At 38.1% G+C, this 18,827-nt stretch overlaps 1 long non-coding RNA gene across 1 annotated transcript in view; it reads right to left on the bottom strand.

The window, feature by feature from the left end:
• The window catches only part of LOC145523745 (uncharacterized), a 41,205-nt gene extending 22,877 nt beyond the window's left edge, over positions 1–18,328 (bottom strand). Inside the window, exon 1 of the long non-coding RNA XR_014066868.1 lies at positions 18,189–18,328. This is a non-coding gene — a long non-coding RNA (uncharacterized LOC145523745). The remainder of the gene's footprint in view (positions 1–18,188) is intronic.
• Between the last annotated feature and the right edge of the window lie 499 nt (positions 18,329–18,827).

Here is an 18,827-nt window from a genome sequence, read left to right as displayed (position 1 = left end):
CATCCTATTGTCCTCCTCCTTTTATGTCCAGCACTATTGCCAAGCTTTATTTTTGAAAGGTGTTGGGAAGTTGTTTTTTTTCTGTATGTCTGAGAATTTGTAACAATGTCTTTAGTTTTTCCTTCTTTTTTTGGTGTGCATGCAGTGGTCAACGTTAAAAACTATAAAAATAAAAATTAGTATGTTTAATTGAATCCTCACCACTTGTCAGACTTCCTTTAAGAGCTTTATATAAATTCATTTGTAATGATCCTGTAAAATATAATATATACTGTCATTCCTCAAATTTAAGTTAGGAGAAGACTGAGGCGGACAGAGATCAGACAACTCATTCAAAGCGTGTTTTTGCAGGCGGTAGGACAAGGGTACCAGCCCAAGAAGTGTGGCTCCAAAGTCCAGGCAAGTTCACTCTGCCAGGCTGCTTCTTCCATTTTTGATGTATGTTCGTTGTGTTAGTGACTCAGTCGAGCCCGAATCTTTGAGACCCCATGGACTGCCAGGCTCCTCTGTCCATGGAATTCTTTAGGCAAGAATACTGGAGTGGGTTGACATTTCCTTCTTCAAGGGAATCTTACCAACCCAGGTTTCCAGCATGGCAGGGGAATTCTTTACCATCTGAGCCACCTGATGGCTGTATAGCCTCATAAATTTCTGTGGCCTAAACTTCAAATGTGGCTCGGTGTTCTGGTCCCCAACTTCTTGTTCTCTCCTGTGTAAACCGTTTTCTATAATAATCCACTCTGTATTCTAATTCTATTTATTTAATATGCTCTCCATCCCTATAAAATCAGAGTTACAGTCAGGTCAATTTCTCTATCACTGTTGCCCACATGGTCTTCATCTCGCTCCCCAAATGTTAAGTCCAACAAGGTCCCAGAAGGCTCTACACCTGAGCACAACACTGTAGTTCATTTAATACAATTTAAATGGAAAATTCTGCAAGCCTAAGCCATTCAGGAAACATGGATATGACAATAGGACCCATCTCTGATGGTCCATAACCTGCTCTATGTACAAATTCCCGACTACTTATGGCATATTTCTTGAAGCTCTAGTTCAGAAAATAAAGATAAAAAAAGAGAGAGACAAAAACATATACCTAAAATAAGTATTTATATTTAACTGGTAGTTGTGAAAATTTTTGCTTGTATATAGCTCATATAAGACATAGTAAAGCCTTGTTCAGAGACAGAGGCATCATCATAAATGGTTTTTCAAAAAAAAATAATAAAAGTCTATCTTATATACAAAAGAAATATATTCATTGGAAGAAATCTACAATTTAAATTGTGAACTAATGCCATGAGCTTTGGAAGGTTATATGGAAACTGATAAATACAGAGGATGTAAATTAGGCCCTAACAAGTTACCATTTAGCAAAGAGGTGATAGTCATAGCTTGTTTGGGGGGTGGACAGCTTTCATAATTTAGGGAAAAATGTTTTTTTTTTTTAAATATGAAGGTAATGCAAAACAAAGAAAAAGGCATTTGAATAATGAAGATGCACTGTTTCCCACAAAACCACTGTGCCCCTTTGGCTCATTTGGAAGGTGATTGATAGGTCTTCTTCTTGAGAATCCCTTGGACTGTAAGGAGATCCAACCAGTCCATCCTAAAGGAGATCAGTCCTGGGTGTTCATTGGAAGGACTGATGTTGAAGCTGAAACTCCAATACTTTGGCTACCTCATGCGAAGAGTTGACTCATTGGAAAAGACTCTGATGCTGGGAAGGATTGGGGGCAGGAGGAGAAGGGGACGACAGAGGATGAGATGGCTGGATGGCATCACCGACTCGATGCACATGAGTTTGGGTAAACTCCGGGAGTTGGTGATGGACAGGAAGACCTGGTGTGCTGTGATTCATGGGGTCGCAAAGAGTCGGACACGACTGCGCGACTGAACTGAACTGAACTGATTCGTCTTCACCGTATACACTAGAATTAGAATACAAACCCATATATTCTGTTCCTAGGAAATCCTTAACATTTGACTATCTTGAAGGGCTGGGCCCACTCTGGGTTTTAAAACCAACCACATTAAAGCTAGAGAATTTCAGATCATGTGATTTTGGACTTTTACTCTGTAGACATAGGATATTAAATTAATTGATTTTGAGTGTTAAAATGAAGTTGGGTTATTGGGATAAATCCCACTTGACCACAGCCTGTAATCCTTTTTATATATTATAGAGTTTGGTTGGTTAGAATTTGTGGAGGATTTTTTGTATTCATAAGAGATATTGGTATGTAGGGTTCTTTTCTTGTGATGTCTTTGATTTTAGTATCAGGGTAATATCAATTTCATAGAATGAATTGGGAATTTCCTTTTCTTTCATTTTTTTGGAAGTGTCTGTGAAGAGTTAATATTTATTCTTCTTAGAATGTGGGTTAGGATTTACTAGTGAACCCATTTGAGGTTAGACTTTTGTATTATTTTTTTCTTATTTTTGACATCAAAGATTTTTTTTTTTTTAGTTTACAAATTAGATATTCACATTTGCTATTGGTTTTAAATTGTTCTTATCAAATATATAAATCATCAAAAAATCAGGATTCTATTTTCAAAATTACAATGGTAACTTACATGATAACAGTAGAAACAATTTTCTTTGTAGCTTTTTGATTACTAATTTAATTACTTTATTTATTCTAGACCTGCTCACATTTTCTATTTATTTTCCAGTCAGTTTTGTAGTTTGTGCCTTTTTAGAAATTTGCTCATGTCATCTAAGTCATATAACAGATTAGCCTATAATTATTCATAGTATTCCTTTGTAATCATTTTTTATTTCTGTAAGGTCAGCAATTATATGCTTACATCCATTTCCAGTGCTACTAAATTGAGTCTTCTTGTTCTCTCTCTTTTTGTTTTTCTTACAATTTTATCTTTAATCAGACAAAAAAGCTGTCATTTTGTTGATCGTTTTAGAGAACCAGGTTTCATATCATTGAATTTCTCTAAAGTTTTTATTTTCTATTTCTTTATTTCCCATTTTAACCTTTGCTATTTTCTCCTTCAGCATTCTGTATGTTTAGTTTGCTCATCTTTCTCCAGTGTCTTAAGGTAGAAGGTTAGGTTACTGGTTTAAAATCTTGCTTCTTCTTCACCATAGTGTTTTTGCAGTTATGCTATCCCTCTAAGTACTACTTTAGCTACATCAATCCCATGGGATCTGATGCTTTGTGTCTTCATTTGCATGCATCTCCATGTTTCTTTTTTCCCTATAATTTCTTCTTTGATCCATTGGTTATTTAAAACTATGCTATTGGACTTCCCTGGTGGTTCAGTTGTTGAGAATCCACCTGTCAACACAGAGTGGATCCCTGGTCTGGGAAGATTCTACAAGCCATGCATGCCACAGCTACTGAGCCACACTCTAGAGACTGTGTGCCACAATTACTAAGCCCGCATGCACAGCTACTGAAGCCTCTGTGCTCTGGAGCCTGAGCTCTGCAACAAGAGAGGCCGCCACAAAAGAAGCCAGTGCACTACAACAAAGAGTAGCCTCTGCTTTCCACAACTAGAGAAAGCCAGTGCCCAGCAATGAAGACCTGCTGCTGCTACTGCTGCTAAGTCGCTTCAGTCGTGTCCGACTCTGTGCGACCCCACAGACGGCAGCCCACCAGGCTCCGCCATCCCTGGGATTCTCCAGGCAAGAATACTGGAGTGGGTTGCCATTTCCTTCTCCAGTGCATGAAAGGGAAAAGTGAAAGTGAAGTCGCCCAGTCGTGTCCGACTCTTAGCGACCCCATGGACTGTAGCCTACCAGGCTCCTCCGTCCATGGGAGTTTCCAGGCAAGAGTACTGGAGTGGGGTGCCATTGCCTTCTCCAATGAAAACCTAGGTCAGCTAAAAAGAAAATAAATAAATCGGTATTCTTTATCTTCACTTTTTGTGAGTTTCTCAAATTTCATTGCTAATTTTATTTATTTGTGATCAGAGAACATATTTGATTTATTACAATTCATTTAAATTACTTGACATGTTTCATTTCCTAGAAATGATCTATTAGAAACATTTCACAAGGCTATATATTCTGCAATGTTGAATACAGTGTTCAGTAGACAGGTCAAGAATATTTGGTTTATAATATAACTTTGCTGAAATTCTGCTTAGTTGTATCCACTATTGAGAGTGAAAGTGAGGTATAGAAATCAACTATTATTATTGAATTGCTAATTTCTCTCATTTCTATTTTAATTGTGTCCTGATGTATTAAGCCACTCCAGTATTCTTATAGTTGCTTCTTCCATATACATTTCCCATCCTTTTACTTTCAATGTCTTTACATATTTGAATCAAGAAGGAATATCTATAAGTAACATATATTTGGATTGTTTATTTGTTTTTGTATCAGGTCTGACAGACTGCCTTTTAGTTGGGTTAATTCATTCACACTTAATTTTCATATTGGTATAATGAAACAAGTGGACTTACATCTACCATTTTACATTTTGTTTTCTGTATGTATCATGCATTTTGTTCTTTCTCTATTCTTTAGTCACTGCATGTTCAGTTCAGCTCAGTTGCACAGTCGTGTCCAGTTCCTTTGTAACTCCATGAAACGCAGCAGGTCAGGCCTCCCTGTCCATTACCAACTTCCGGAGTCCACCCAAACCCATGTCCGTTGAGTCGCTGATGCCATCCAACCATCTCATCCTCTGTCGTCCCCTTGTCCTCCTGCCCCCAATCCTTCCCAGCATCAAGGTCTTTTCCAGTGAGTCAGTTCTTCACATCAGGTGGCCAAAGTATTGGAGTTTCAGCTTGAAAATCAGTCCTTCCAATGAACACTCAGGACTGATCTCCTTTAGGATGGACTGGTTGGATCTCCGTGCAGGTCAAGGGACTCTCAAGAGTCTTCTCCAACATGACAGTTCAAAAGCATCAATTCTTCTGTGCTCAGGTTTCTTTATAGTCCAAATTTCACATCCATACATGACTATTGGAAAAAACATATCTTTGATTAGACTAGATTATTTTCTATTGTAACATTTCAATTTATTTATTAATATTTTATACCATATATATTATATACTGACTTTTTTTTTAGCTATTTCCTTAGTGGTTCCTTTAGGATTTACCATATACAACTTAAAGTATCCAAATCTTCTTCAGATTTATATTATCGTTGTTGTTTAGTTCCTATGTCATGCCTGACACTTTGGGGCCACATGGTCTATAGCCCGCCAAGCTTCTCTGTCCATGACATTTCTTAGGCAAGAATACTGAAATGGGTTGCCATTTCCTTCTCCAGGGAATCTTCTGGCCCAGGTATTGAAGCAGCATCTCATGCCTTAGCAGGTATATTCTTTACCACTGAGCCACCTTTTATACTGACTAATTTCCAGGTATTGTTATTAATAATATCAGTATTTTATTAATAATATTAATGATATTATTAATAGTATCATATTATACATATAACATCATATTTTAATTATATATCATCTTAATTATTATATATCAATATATTATATTAATTATATATAATTATATTATATGTATTATATATAATATATATTATAATATTACATTTAATTATTTTTTATTTTAATAAAATATTTTATTTTATAATATTTATACATATTCAATATAATATAATATTATATTTAAATATATATTTTATAATAATTAATATTGATATGTTCAACATAAATATTTAATATCTATAATATTTATAAATATTATAATATTTAACATTTTAAATATTAAATATTATAAATATATGTTACATATTATATTGTATAATATATATTATGTATGTATACATTTATATTATAATATATAACTATAATATATAGCAATATATAATATATAATAATATATATAATATATAATATATTATATTATATTTATAATATATGATATTATATACAATTATATATAATATCTTATAATTATATAATACAATTAATATTATCAGTGTCATCATATTATAATATCTAATATTATATTATATAATATATAAATTAACATATATATGTGTATTATATATTATTTATATATTATATAATATAATATGATAATACTGATAATGTTAATTATTTTATATAATTATAAGATATAATATATATGTATATATAATATATATATCCATGGGGTTGCAAAGCATCAGGCACGAGTGAGCAACTGAACTGAACTGAACTGAACTTAATCATACATTTTTTTAAAGAAGTTGAAAAGAGGAGAACAATTACATATTTATAGTTTGGTATAGTATTCTTATTTAACCTTTCTGATTCTCTTCACTAAGTTCTGTGGGTTCCAGTTACCATCTGGAGTCATTTACTTTGCCAAAATGGCTTTGTTCCCACATGACTCCTTTGTGTTATTATTGGCAAATATGTTATATTTGAAATGTTATAGGTTGAAAAATAAAATTATATGCATACTGATTTATATAATTGTTTTCAAAATCACTTAAGAGAAGAACAGAGAGGAAATATGCATCTCCTATGTTGTGTAATTCCACATTTAACTTTACCACTGATCTTTCTTTTTCTGTTTGATTCAGATTGCTGTCAGGAGTCCTTTACTTTGATCCTGAAGAACTCTACTTAGTACATCTTATAAGCTGTATCTGTTTACTAGAAGTTCCTCAATTTTTGCTTATCTATGAGAAACCTTACTTTGATTTTATGGTTGAGAGATAGTTTTGCTGGATCTGGAGTTCTGAGTTGGCATGTTTTCGTTCTTTAAAGATTTAAATATGTCACCTCACTGCCTTTTGATGTTTCTGGTTTCTGATGACAAGTACGGCTGTTAATCTTACTGGGGCTCCTTTGTAAGTAATGAGTCAATTTTCTTTCATGTCTTCCAAGATTTTCTTTGTTGTTGGCTTTTACCATTTTTATATGATATATCTACAATGCATTTCTTTGAACTTACTTGGAGTCTTTTGAACTTGCATATGTAGATTCATGTTTTTCACCAAATTTGGAAAGGTTTTAAATTATTATTTCTCCTAATATTTTTCTGTCTCTTTCTCTCTCTCTTGTCTTCTGACAGTCAGATTATGCATATGGTGATATCCTTCAAAGTACCCTATTTTCTTTGAGGTTCTGTTCATTTAATTTTTTTCTTTGTTCTTTAGATTGCATAGTCTCTAAATTCACTAATTCTTTCTTCTGTCAGTTCAAATGTTCTACTGAGTCTCTCTAGTGAAATTTTCACTTGCTAATTATAATTTTCCACCCAGAATTTCCAACATAGTCCTCATTATAACTTTATATACTTTGTTAAACATGGTTTTATTTAGTTATCTGAATATATTTGAAACTGGGCAGGACCCTGTGGGGAATGCCTGGGTAGAAAAATATTTCCATGTCCCCCATGTCAACTACAAACTGGCACTTGCCAAGACTACTGTCAATGGCTGAACAACAAGGGCATAAGGCCCTTCCCTGGTGGCTCAGATAGTAAAGAAGCTGTCTACAATGTGGGAGACCCAGGTTTCTTCCTTGAGTCAGGAAGAGCCTCTGGAGAAGGAAATGGCAACCCATTTCAGTATTCTTGCCTGGAAAATCCCATCGACAGAGGAGCCTGGTGGGCTACAGTCCATGGATTTGCAAAGAGTCAGATACAACTGAGCATTTAACACTTTCTGTGGAGATTGAACCCTGTGCTGCTGCAGCTGTTAACCTTTAACACCCCCTGAGGGAGTTCAGGCTGGAGTGAGGTTCTCTGTGCTCCAAGGAATCAGGTGGGACAGGATTTAGATAGTTAGGTATTTTCAGGAACAGATTTTATGATCCCAATCCTTGCATCTCCTCATCTAGAAAAGCACTAAATTACCCTTCATGATGACATCAGATCCTTGTAACTAGCAGAAAACCTTTTGCAAAAGGAATGCTTAATTGTATTGAACTCCCCCTTCACCAAAATCTTATATATTGACTGTCTTGCACTGTGTCTTTGGAGCAGTCTCTCAAAGCTATCTGAGGTGCTGTCTCCTGGGCTGCAGTCCTCATTTTGCCTCAAATAAAACTTAACTTGTTGTGCATCTTTTTTAAGTCAACATCCATTTCTTGTTGTAGAAAAAATGGTTTCAACCATCTAGACCTTCCCTGAGTTCCAAAGGGCAGACTCAAGCAATTACTAATTAGGGAAATGAAGGAATGCAGAAACAAAGGAAAAATAGTCAAGAAATAATAGTGCAGCAATAAAGCAGAGTCCTACTTCCTCCACAAAGGATACACATAACAATATCTCTGAGTTGTTCCACAGGAACTAAGGCCCTCACCTAGGTGGAGGATGGTGACTTCAGGCTGAGCACAGATTCCTGGACCACCACTCTGTTACTTCACCACCAACCAATCAGAAGAATGTTACACACCCTTGACTCCAAATTTTGCCTTTAAAAACTTCCCTGAAAACCATCAGGGAGTTTGAGTCTTTTGGGCATGAGCTGCCCATTTTTCTTGCTTGGTCCCTGGAATAAGTGTTTCTCTGCTCCAATTCAAATTTCTGTGTTTGGCATTGCTGTGCATCAGGCAATTAACTTGAGTTCCACATATTTGTTATGGCTATTTTGAAATATTTTTCTGTTAAACCTTGACATCTGGTTGCATTCACAGACAGTTCTGCTTTTTCATCTGCATTTAGGAAGGACTTTTATATTTGTTGGCAAGACCCGTAAGTTTTGTTGGAAACTGGACCCTTAAGACAATACATTATAGCAACTCTAGATACTGCCCTACTTCAGGGCTTGTTATAATTATTTTCTTGTTTATTTGTTTAGAGAGCTAGCTGGATTATTTTGATGAAGTCTATTCTCCCCCACCTTCCACCCCCCAGTCCTCATGAATCTTCTGTTGCTTTTCCTCGTGGGCAAAGTCATCCTGGGATGACACCCTGGGGCTACAGTTTGGGCAGCCTTTCTTCGACTGAACGCTCTTAAGCTTCATTAATTGCTATTTGATTGCTTTGTTGTTCTCAGTAATGCTCTGAGGAATAAACTGCTTCTCAGCCTGACCCTATTAAAAGTAGATTCTCTTACAGGGATAGCAAATGTTGTCATCCAGAAGGATTATTATCTATTTCTAAGGTCTTTTCTGGTAAACTTTTGGCCTATGGTTTAGATTTTCTCTCCAATAAATCTACCAGACTCCTCTTAATTGTTTCTCATCATAGCCCTCATTGATCTTGAGTATGTCCACAAGCTTGAACTTCCATACATTTTGCTGCAAATGAGGTTAATTCCTTTGGAAAGAACTTTGGATCTTTCTACTTTATAGACTGTTTCTCCTTCTGTATAAAATAAAGTCCAGCTGAGGCTGGGATGGGGATGGTGGAATGCTTCTGTGTGACAGTCATAAAAATTATTTAAGATACTGAGCCAATGTTTATTCTTCCTCTGAATGTATTAAATAAAGAATCCAATGCAAAGAAAGTAGATACAAAAAAATACATATTTATGTGTGTGTGTTTGTATAAACAGTGGAGGTTTCAAACATTGGAAATCCTGTTGCTAAGCAATTTATTATACTTACGTAGGCTGGAATACTTTAAAACATACACAAATAAGACTCTCAAAGAAATCTAACAGTTTTAAAATTCTTATATTATCATGGCTAAGTAAAACAAAGCAAACTAAAAGCAAACGAGACATAGTTTCATACATAAGAGGATAAAATGGGTTAACTTCTCCCACCATCCACTACTACTAAGAAAAAGAAGACAGAAAAAAAAAAAAAAAACAACGAAAAAAAACTAGGCAAAATGAAATTTTGGAAAGAAGTGTATCAAAATATTTTTAAAAAAATTTTAATGCTAAAAGTATGGATAGTATTTTTTTTTGGTCTATTTGTAGACCTTTTGCATGTTTTATAACAAGCTTGGATTAAGTATGTAGTGCAAAGCACAATGAAATAAAATAAACATAGTATTTATCGGTGCTCTAGTGAGATCACTGTTAGATGTAGATGAACACACCATTGCTTTTCCCAATTGCCCTTTTGTTTTCCCACTAATGATCAAAATGTCACATTCGTAGATACAATCATCTGCACAGGGCAAAATAAGTTGTTTCCATTTCATGTCACAATGAAGTGTTTTGATAATCTAAGTCTGGATGATTGAAGTGTCCCATTAGAACCACCTGGTCCAATTTTGAAACTTCTCTAAATTTATTTCACGTTTATAACTCAAGTAGCTAATTTGGATTTCAAAACAAATTTATGTTAAATAATAGTTTACTGTTACCACTTTAGTGAATGCATAAGTGTTTTCCATTCCTAAGCTCTAAATAATATTAATAAATTACTCCATTTACTCAATAATGCATAATACATAGAAAATTTCTTAAATTGTATTAGTTTCAAAAATGTAATTACATTTAGTCATTATTTATATAGTTATATTTTTATAATTTACTTTAAATATAATATTAATTTATATTAAATATAAATTTATGAGTAGAATTTATGCTTTTGAACTGTGGGATTGGAGAAGACTCTTTAGAGTCCCTTAGACTGCAAAGAGATCCAACCAGTCCATCCTAAAGGAGATCAGTCCTGAGTGTTCATTGGAAGGACTGATATTGAAGCTGAAATTCCAATAATTTGGCCACCCCATGTGAAGAGCTGACTCATTTGAAAAGACCCAGATGCTGGGAAAGATTGAAGGCTGGAGGAGAAGGGGACGACAGAGGATGAGATGGTTGGATGGCATCACAGACTCAATGGAGATGAGTTTGACTGGACTCCAGGAGTTGGTGATGGACAGGGAGGCCTGGCATGCTGTGGTCTATGGGGTCACAAAGAGTGGGATACGACTGAGTGACTGAACTGAAATGAATATGCGTAATGAGTTAGGTAAAAAAGAATAGAACATAAAATATGTGTGATAAAGTATATATGTCAAAAATTTTATAAATAGTTTATAAATACTTGGGACAGTTAAATAACAAATGGGTAAAAGATGAAACCTCCATGAAAAACTAGTGATTTTGAGGTAACTAATATTTGAAGTTGGTGTAACTTCTGCTTTACCATCTCCATCAATAAGACCTGTGCTTATTTCTGCTTCTACTATCATTGAGACCAACTTAAACCACCGCCACTTCTTGCGTGAACCACTGTACAGCCACTTAAGTGATTTTGCTCCTTCTACTCTTTCCCTCACTGCAATTTCTTCCCCACTCTGAAACTGAGTGATACACAAAAAATTGTCAGGGATTAACCTTTGTACTTCAGTTCAGTTCAGTCCCTCAGTCATGTCCGACTCTCCACGACCCCATGAGTTGCAGCACACCAGGCCTCCCTGTCCATCAACAACAACCGAGTTTACCCAAACTCATGTCCATCGAGTCAGTGATGCCATCCAACCATCTCATCCTCTGTCGTCCCCTTCTCCTGCTGCTCTCAATCCTTCCCAGCATCAGGGTCTTTTCCAATGAGTCAACTCTTCGCATGAGGTGGCCAAAGTATTGGAGTTTCAGCTTCAACATCAGTCCTTGCAAAGAAGACCAGGACTGATCCCCTTTAGGATGGACTGGCTGGATCTCCTTAAAGTCCAAGGGACTCTCAAGAGTCTTCTCCAACACCACAGTTCAAAAGCATCAATTCTTGGGAACTCAGCTTTCTTTATAGTCCAACTATCACATCCATACACGACCACTGGAAAAACCATAGCCTGGACTAGATGGATTTTTGTTAGCAAAGTAATGTCTTGCTTTTTAATATGCTATCTAGGTTGATCATAACTTTCCTTCCAAGGAGTAAGTGTCTTTTAATTTCATGGCTGCAATCACCATCTGCAGTGATTTTGGAGCCCCCAATAATAAAGTCTGACACTGTCTCCACTGTTTCCCCATCTATTTCCCATGAAGTGATGGGACCAGATGCCATGATCTTAGTTTTCCGAATGTTGACATTAAGCCAACTTTTTCACTCTCCTCTCTCACTTTCATCAAGAGGCTCTTTGTTTCCTCTTCACTTTCTGCCATAAGGGTGGTGTCATCTGCATATCTGAGGTTATTGATATTTCTCCCAGCAATCTTGATTCCAGCTTGTGCTTCTTCTAGCCCAGTGTTTCTCATAATGTACTCTGCATATAAGTTAAATAAGCAGGGTGACAATATACAGCCTTGACGTACTCCTTTTCCTATTTGGAACCAGTCTGTTGTTCCATGTCCAGTTCTAACTTTTGCTTCCTGACCTGCATACAGGTTTCTCAAGAGGCAGGTTAGGTGGTCTGGTATTCCCATCCATTTCATAATTTTCCACAGTTAATTGTGATCCACACAAAGACTTTGGCATAGTCAATAAAGCAGAAATAGATGTTTTCCCAGAGCCCTCTTGCTTTTTCGATGATCCAGCGGATGTTGGTAATTTGATCTGTGGGTCCTCTGCCTTTTCTAAAACCAGCTTGAACATCTGGAAGTTCACGGTTCACGTATTGCTGAAGCCTGGCTTGGAGAATTTTGAGCATTACTTTACTAGCCTGTGAGATGAGTGCAATTGTGTGGTAGTTTGAGCATTCTTTCGCATTGCCTTTCTTTGGGATTGGAACGAAAACTGACCTTTTCCAGTCCTGTGGCCACTGATGAGTTTTCCAAATTTACTGGCATATTGAGTGCAGCACTTTCACAGCATCGTCTTTCAGGATTTGAAATAGCTCAACTGGAATTCCATCACCTCCACTAGCTTTGTAGTGATGCTTTCTAAGGCCCACTTGACTTCACATTCCCGGATGTCTGGCTCTAGGTGAGTGATCACACCATCGTGTTTATCTGGGTTGTGAAGATCTTTTTTGTACAGTTCTTCTGTGTATTCTTGCCACCTCTTCTTAATATCTTCTGCTTCTGTTAGGTCCATACCATTTCTGTCCTTTATCGAGTCCATCTTTGCATGAAATGTTCCCTTGGTATCTCTAAATTTCTTGAAGAGATCTCTAGTCTTTCCCATTCTGTTGCTTTCCTCTATTTCTTTGCATTGATCGCTGAGAAGGCTTTCTTATCTCTCCTTGCTATTCTTTGGAACTTTGCATTCAAATGGGAATATCTTTTCTTTTCTCCTTTGCTTCTTGCAAAGCAAACCTTTGTCCTTAGAATGGCAAATAACCTTTGTACTTAGAATGGCCTGTAAGTACAAGACCTGGACTCTGTCCTGCCTTGACTTCATCCCCTAGATGCTCCTTCTTTCAAACACTTCCTAACAACTCTGGTCATCTGTTTCCTGCTCCTTTTGCTCGAAAAGTCTTCCCACAGCACATTGAGTCCTTATTATCATAACTCAGAGAACTTCCTAAGCACTCTAGCTAATAAAGACCCTATGATTACCCCCAGTCCCTCTGTACCACCCCACACAGTTCACCCCCTCACAGCAGTCATAACTACTGAACTTACTGTACTCATTAATGAGTTAACTGCATATTGGCTGTTTGTCCTTGATACCAACCAGGGTTATTGATGTTCTCCAATCAACAGAAGTTGACTAGAGGCCAGGCAAGAAAGTCAGGCAGGGCTTTATTGGAGTTTCTGTAGGAGCGAATGAAAACAAGTAATAGACTTCCTTGCTTGCTCCCCAAGGAGGGCTGTGCTCATTCCTTAAGTAGGATGAGAGGTGGAGTGTGTGCAGGGGTCAGGCTGAGGAGTGGCTGGGTGGTCTGACTATCCCTTAGGCAGTGCTGTGTTCAGGGGCAGGAGCAGTACCCTGCTTTTGCTCCCAGAACACCCCCTTTTTGCTTCTGGCTCTTTCCAGGTGCAGTTGGGCTTTTCGCGGGGAGTTTCTGTATCTTTTGTTCAAAATTGCTCCAACTGCAAATGCACCCAGTTATTTTTAGTGCCGTATAGTTTCTTTGTATTTTGTTGTTGGTGGAGAGGTTCATCCAGGTGCAAGCATTGCAACACTGCAGCAAAAGTTTTCAGATCCTTGCCTGTCACATCTTCACTGAGACGTAGCCTCCATGGAGGGAGAGAGGCTTCCATTCTTGTTCCTTCTGTGTTTACAGTAACTCATACATTGCAGGACACATTCTTGACCTTCATGAAGAACTGACGTTGAACAAACAAACTTATTTCAAGTCTAAAATCTGCCTTGCTCCTGAACTCTTTAGTGTGTCTACCAGTGTTTCTGTGAAAAGTAATTCAGCATTTGAAATTTTCACAGTGAATAAAACCCTGGAGGGGTTTTATTCAATCCCTGGAGGTAGCATGATGGCAGTGTGAATGAGACTGAAGGAACTAGGAGTGTCAGAAGTGCACCATCTGGGTTCTTCTAAGACCCTACTTTAGTGATTGCTTAAGTGTCAAGATCTTATGTTGTAGAAGTAGCTTTAGCTTCCTTGAAACCAACAAAAGTGTGACCACACATGTACACTTCTTAGTTTACTGTAATATTCCTGTGATGATGCACAGTGAGTGATTCGCATCAATTGATGTGCATCAGAATCACAGATGGAGGTTCAATCACAAGGACTCCACTGGGCTGCTCTTTTGGGCATGCTCTGTGTATTCAACAGGTTTGAGTGGAATCAGGGTCTCTGTATGTTGAGTATGTCACACAGATATTTGATAGGTAGAGGAGATTGAGAACCACCTCCCTGGGAAATCAGCATCTTTGCAAGGCGGGTGATAGTAAGCACAAATTCTCTGCCTTGCCTGTCATTATCAGAGATGTTATTGGCTGATTTTAAACACAGGATGAGTGTTTGGGCCTGGTGATCTTCACTGATATTTCCAACTCTGAAGTCTTGAGAATATATAAACAAAACTCTGGAAAGGTATGGCTTCCAAACTCCTTTAAAGATAATAATTTCAGTGATAGTTCTGTTAAGTATTATAAATCCCAGAAGCTACTTTAGAAGTCTCTTCTTTCCCAAAAACCAAAATCTCATTTTTGAGGAATGAGAGCCCCAGGAGATTTACATACACTTTGAGTATGTAAGACTCCATAGGCATTAAACCATCCTGCTACAGCATTGCTTCCACATCTTCTCACTAGTAATTTCCCAAGTCTTTGCCAGATTCCGGGATCAGGAAGCATTATATTTATTTACCAGCTCTGTGAAGCATCTCTATGAAATGAAACTATGAATCTGGTTAATGCAATAAATTTTAAAATATTTTAACTTTACTATTGGTAGAAAGTTTATGTTATTTGGTGTTAGAAAAATCACAGGACTCTCTGTGAGATTTGCTGCTGAAAAAGTATCACATCACTCTTTCCTGAGCTTAATTCTGGCCTCCAGAGTTTCCCTGCCACTGAAATGCACGGCTGCTGCTTGATTCAGGCTGCAGCTGCCGGGTCTGTTTTCCATTTGTTGTCATTGACTGTGCCTTGGATACCTATAGATCCTTCTCGGTTACCTGCCTCACTGCTGCCCTGTTACTTTAAAGCTCCAATCTATATACAGATATTCTTCTTTTTCACATTCTGATAACTAAACATTTTTTAGTACACTGCCTAACGGCTAGAAAAGGAAAGTTTTAAGATTTCTTTTTTTTTTTTTTCTCTGAATTAAAGGTATCTGTTTCCTGGGAAGCACTGAGTCTGATAGCAGCCTTTTTTTTTTTTTTTAATCTCCAAAGGCCACAGTGATTTTAAATTCTATTTAAGGGAGTGGGGGGAAAATAAGAAACTCTGTTTATTTGAATTGCTTTCTAAAATTCTTCAAACTTTGACATAATGAATTCAAGCATTCACCTACATACTTGATAAACACTTTGAATTACACAGGAACTACAATTTGCAAGTTTTCTTTTTCATAAACACTATACTTTGATGTGCTATGTATTGTATTTTTATTTTATCAAATACATTCTCTTTCCAGTGCATATTTATGTGCATTTTTAAAAGCTAAAGCTCAATTAGAATTGTTAATTCCATCCATTCAATAACTATTTCTTCAACACAACCATTTCCAGACGCCACACTGACAGCATGGCCTCTCATAGCACATGACAGTGAGAACTACAGAGAAATGAATAAAGAGTTAAGTGATCGAAACATGCTTCCTTTGAAGAACAACTTACCCTGCCATGATTAGGTAGCACTGTTTCAACACTTACAGGAAATAAGTCTAGGCTGATACTTGAATTGAAAGAAAGAGAGTGAACAGGACAGAGTGGGTGTGAATTTTGGAGGGTGAGTTGACTGGAAAACAAGAGATGGATGTTTCCACGCAGATAAATGTGTGTTCTCAAGTCCCGGAAATGACAGAAAACGTGCTTTTTCAAGATGCATGTGGTCAGGGAGGCTCAGGGCTGCTTGGAAAGTAGGTCAGAGAGAAGGGAAGCTACAGTAGGAATTTTCCTAAAATGAGGAGGGTTTCTGATTTGATCCTGAGGGCGTCAGAATGCAGAGTCAGTCCCAGCAGAAGGCACCGCTGCCTAGAAGTAAAGGATAGACCCTGCGGGCCTCCCAGCAGGAGCCTGGATTGGCATCTCGCACAGGAATCCAGGTGAGTGACAGCAGCCCAGACCAGTGAATGGGCTTCTGGAGAAAGTGGGGGGGACCAGGACACAGTTAGGAGGGAAAGGCCTGAGCACATGTAGTGGTCCGTCAGGGGTGAGGGATGGAGGGAGCTGCAAGTGAAGGAAGGGTGAGGCTGGGTGCTTGGTGACTGAGGAGGTGGCTCCAGGAAAAGACTATGTGTGATTTTCCAGGTCTGATCGCCAAGAGTATACAAGGCTTGCTTGGGAGACCTCTTGGGGAAGCTACTCTCCCCACAGAGACCTGGGGGCAGCTTGGGTATTTCTGGAGGGAACTGCAGGCAAGGACTCCCCGCCCACACATCCCACCCTCCCAGCCAGGCCCCTGTGCATGTCTTCATTCACATGTACACCTGCATTCCTCACCTTATGAGACTCTTGGCTGAGACATTTGCCTCCTCTTAGACTCGGTACCTTTTCACCTCTAGCCCTTGCCTCTGTCTTCCAAGGTCTTGTTTCCAGGAAGACAGAGGAGACACAGAATGAGGGCTGGGGAGAAAGTCACTGACTCCACAAGGTCAAGGAGGGAGGCCAGGAGGAGGACATGGTGCTGCGATTTGGGAAGCTCTGAGTGGAGCTCAAATAGGGCAGTGAGAGAAGGAGTGAAGATCACAGGGCCTCCCTCCTGGTCATGAGTGATGAAAGGTAGTGATTAGGTTTCTACTTATATCTAATAGCTTCAGTGTACATCCACCATTCTTTTAAAAGGAAACAAACAAGTGTGGTTTGATCTGTTTGTTGGTTTTTAGTTGCAAAGTTGTGTCTGATTCTTTGCGATCCCATGGGTTGTAGCCTGCCAAGCTCCTCTGTCCATGGGATTTCACAGGGAAGAATACTGGAGTGGGTTGTCATTTCCTTCTCAAGGGGATCTTTCTAATCCAGGGATTGAACTCGCATCCCTCTCCTGTTTTGGCAGATGGATTCTTTATGGCTGAGCCACAAGGGAAAGCTAGCTTTAATTTTACCTTCTTCTCTCTCAATCTTTTCAAATATTCATTTATTTATTTATCTGAATTTTAATATTTTAGGGAGTGGGTTCATTTTTCCCCTAAATTTTAATATAGAGGTTTTTAAAAGTTTAGCTTTATTCTAGTTACTATAACAAGATTCTATGGTCTGAATGTTTCTGTCCCTCCCAAATTCATATGTTGAAATCTTGACCCCCACGGTGATGGTCTTAGGAGGTGGGGTCTCTACAGGTGGTTAGAAAATGAAAACAGGGACTTCCTTCGTTGTCCAGTGGTTAAGAATTTGCCTTGCAATTCAGGGAACAAGGGCTCAATTCCTGGTCTCGAAACTAAGGTCCTACATGCTGCAAATCAACTAAGCTCACAGCTAGAGAGCCTGTGTGTCTCAACAACTGAGCCTGTTCATCACAACTAGAGAGTCCACAAGACTTTAGTCCACAACTGAAGATCCCTCATGACACAGCAAAGATCCTGAATGCTGAAACTAAGACCTGACACGGTCAAATAAATAAGAAAAAGAAAATGAGGGAAGAGTTTTCATGAGGAAATTAGTGCCTTTGTTAAAGAAATCCTGAGTGCCCACTCCTTCTGCATATGAGAACAATGAAACGTAAACAGTCTGCAACTTGAAAGAAGACCTTCACCCAACTATGCTGAAATCTTGATCTTGAACTTCCAGCATCCAAAACTGTTAGAAACAAAGTTCTACTGTTTATAAGCCACCAAGTCTGTGGTATGTTGTTACGCAACAGTCAGAGATGACTGCCTTTAGTCTTCAGACTCACATGACAAGCTCTGCTGGGACTCCATATGCACTGTTAGCTCTCCTTTGCTCTGCAGACTGCCAGGGTCCAAGCTATAGATTTGGGACTTGCCATCCTTTGTAATCACAGGCTTCTCTGGTAGCTCAGATGGTAAAGAATCTGCCTGCAATGCAGAAGACCTGGGTTCTATCCCTAGGTCAGAAAGATCTCCCTGGAGAAGGGAATGGCAACCCACTCCAGTATTCTTGCCTAGGGAATTCCATGGGGTCATAGAGTAGGAAATGACTGAGAGACTAACACTTTCTTTCTACTACTTTTATCCTTAGTAATCATGTAAGCAAATTTCTTTTATAAAACTCTTTTTATGTGTTTACACATTCTATGGTTTTGCTTCTCTAGAGAACTCTAATACAGATGTTGGTACTGGGAGTAGTTCTGGAGAAAAAGAATCTTAAGGATGAATTTTCTGAATAGGTTTTGGGGTTCCTACAACTGGCTCACAAATATGATTAGATCTAAAGATGCTAATGACTAATTCCAACAGTAAACATAGGACTCATAGTCTGTGATGTTGTGTTGTGCTTAGTCACTCAGTTATGTCCGACTCTTGCAAACCCATGGACTGTATCCTGCCAGACTCCTCTGTCCATGGCATCCTCC

Source organism: Giraffa tippelskirchi, chromosome 10 (assembly GCF_054371585.1).
Source record: "Giraffa tippelskirchi isolate mGirTip1 chromosome 10, T2T-mGirTip1v1.2.pri, whole genome shotgun sequence".
Lineage (NCBI taxonomy): Eukaryota > Metazoa > Chordata > Mammalia > Artiodactyla > Giraffidae > Giraffa > Giraffa tippelskirchi.
This window is presented reverse-complemented; position numbering and strand designations above follow the sequence as displayed.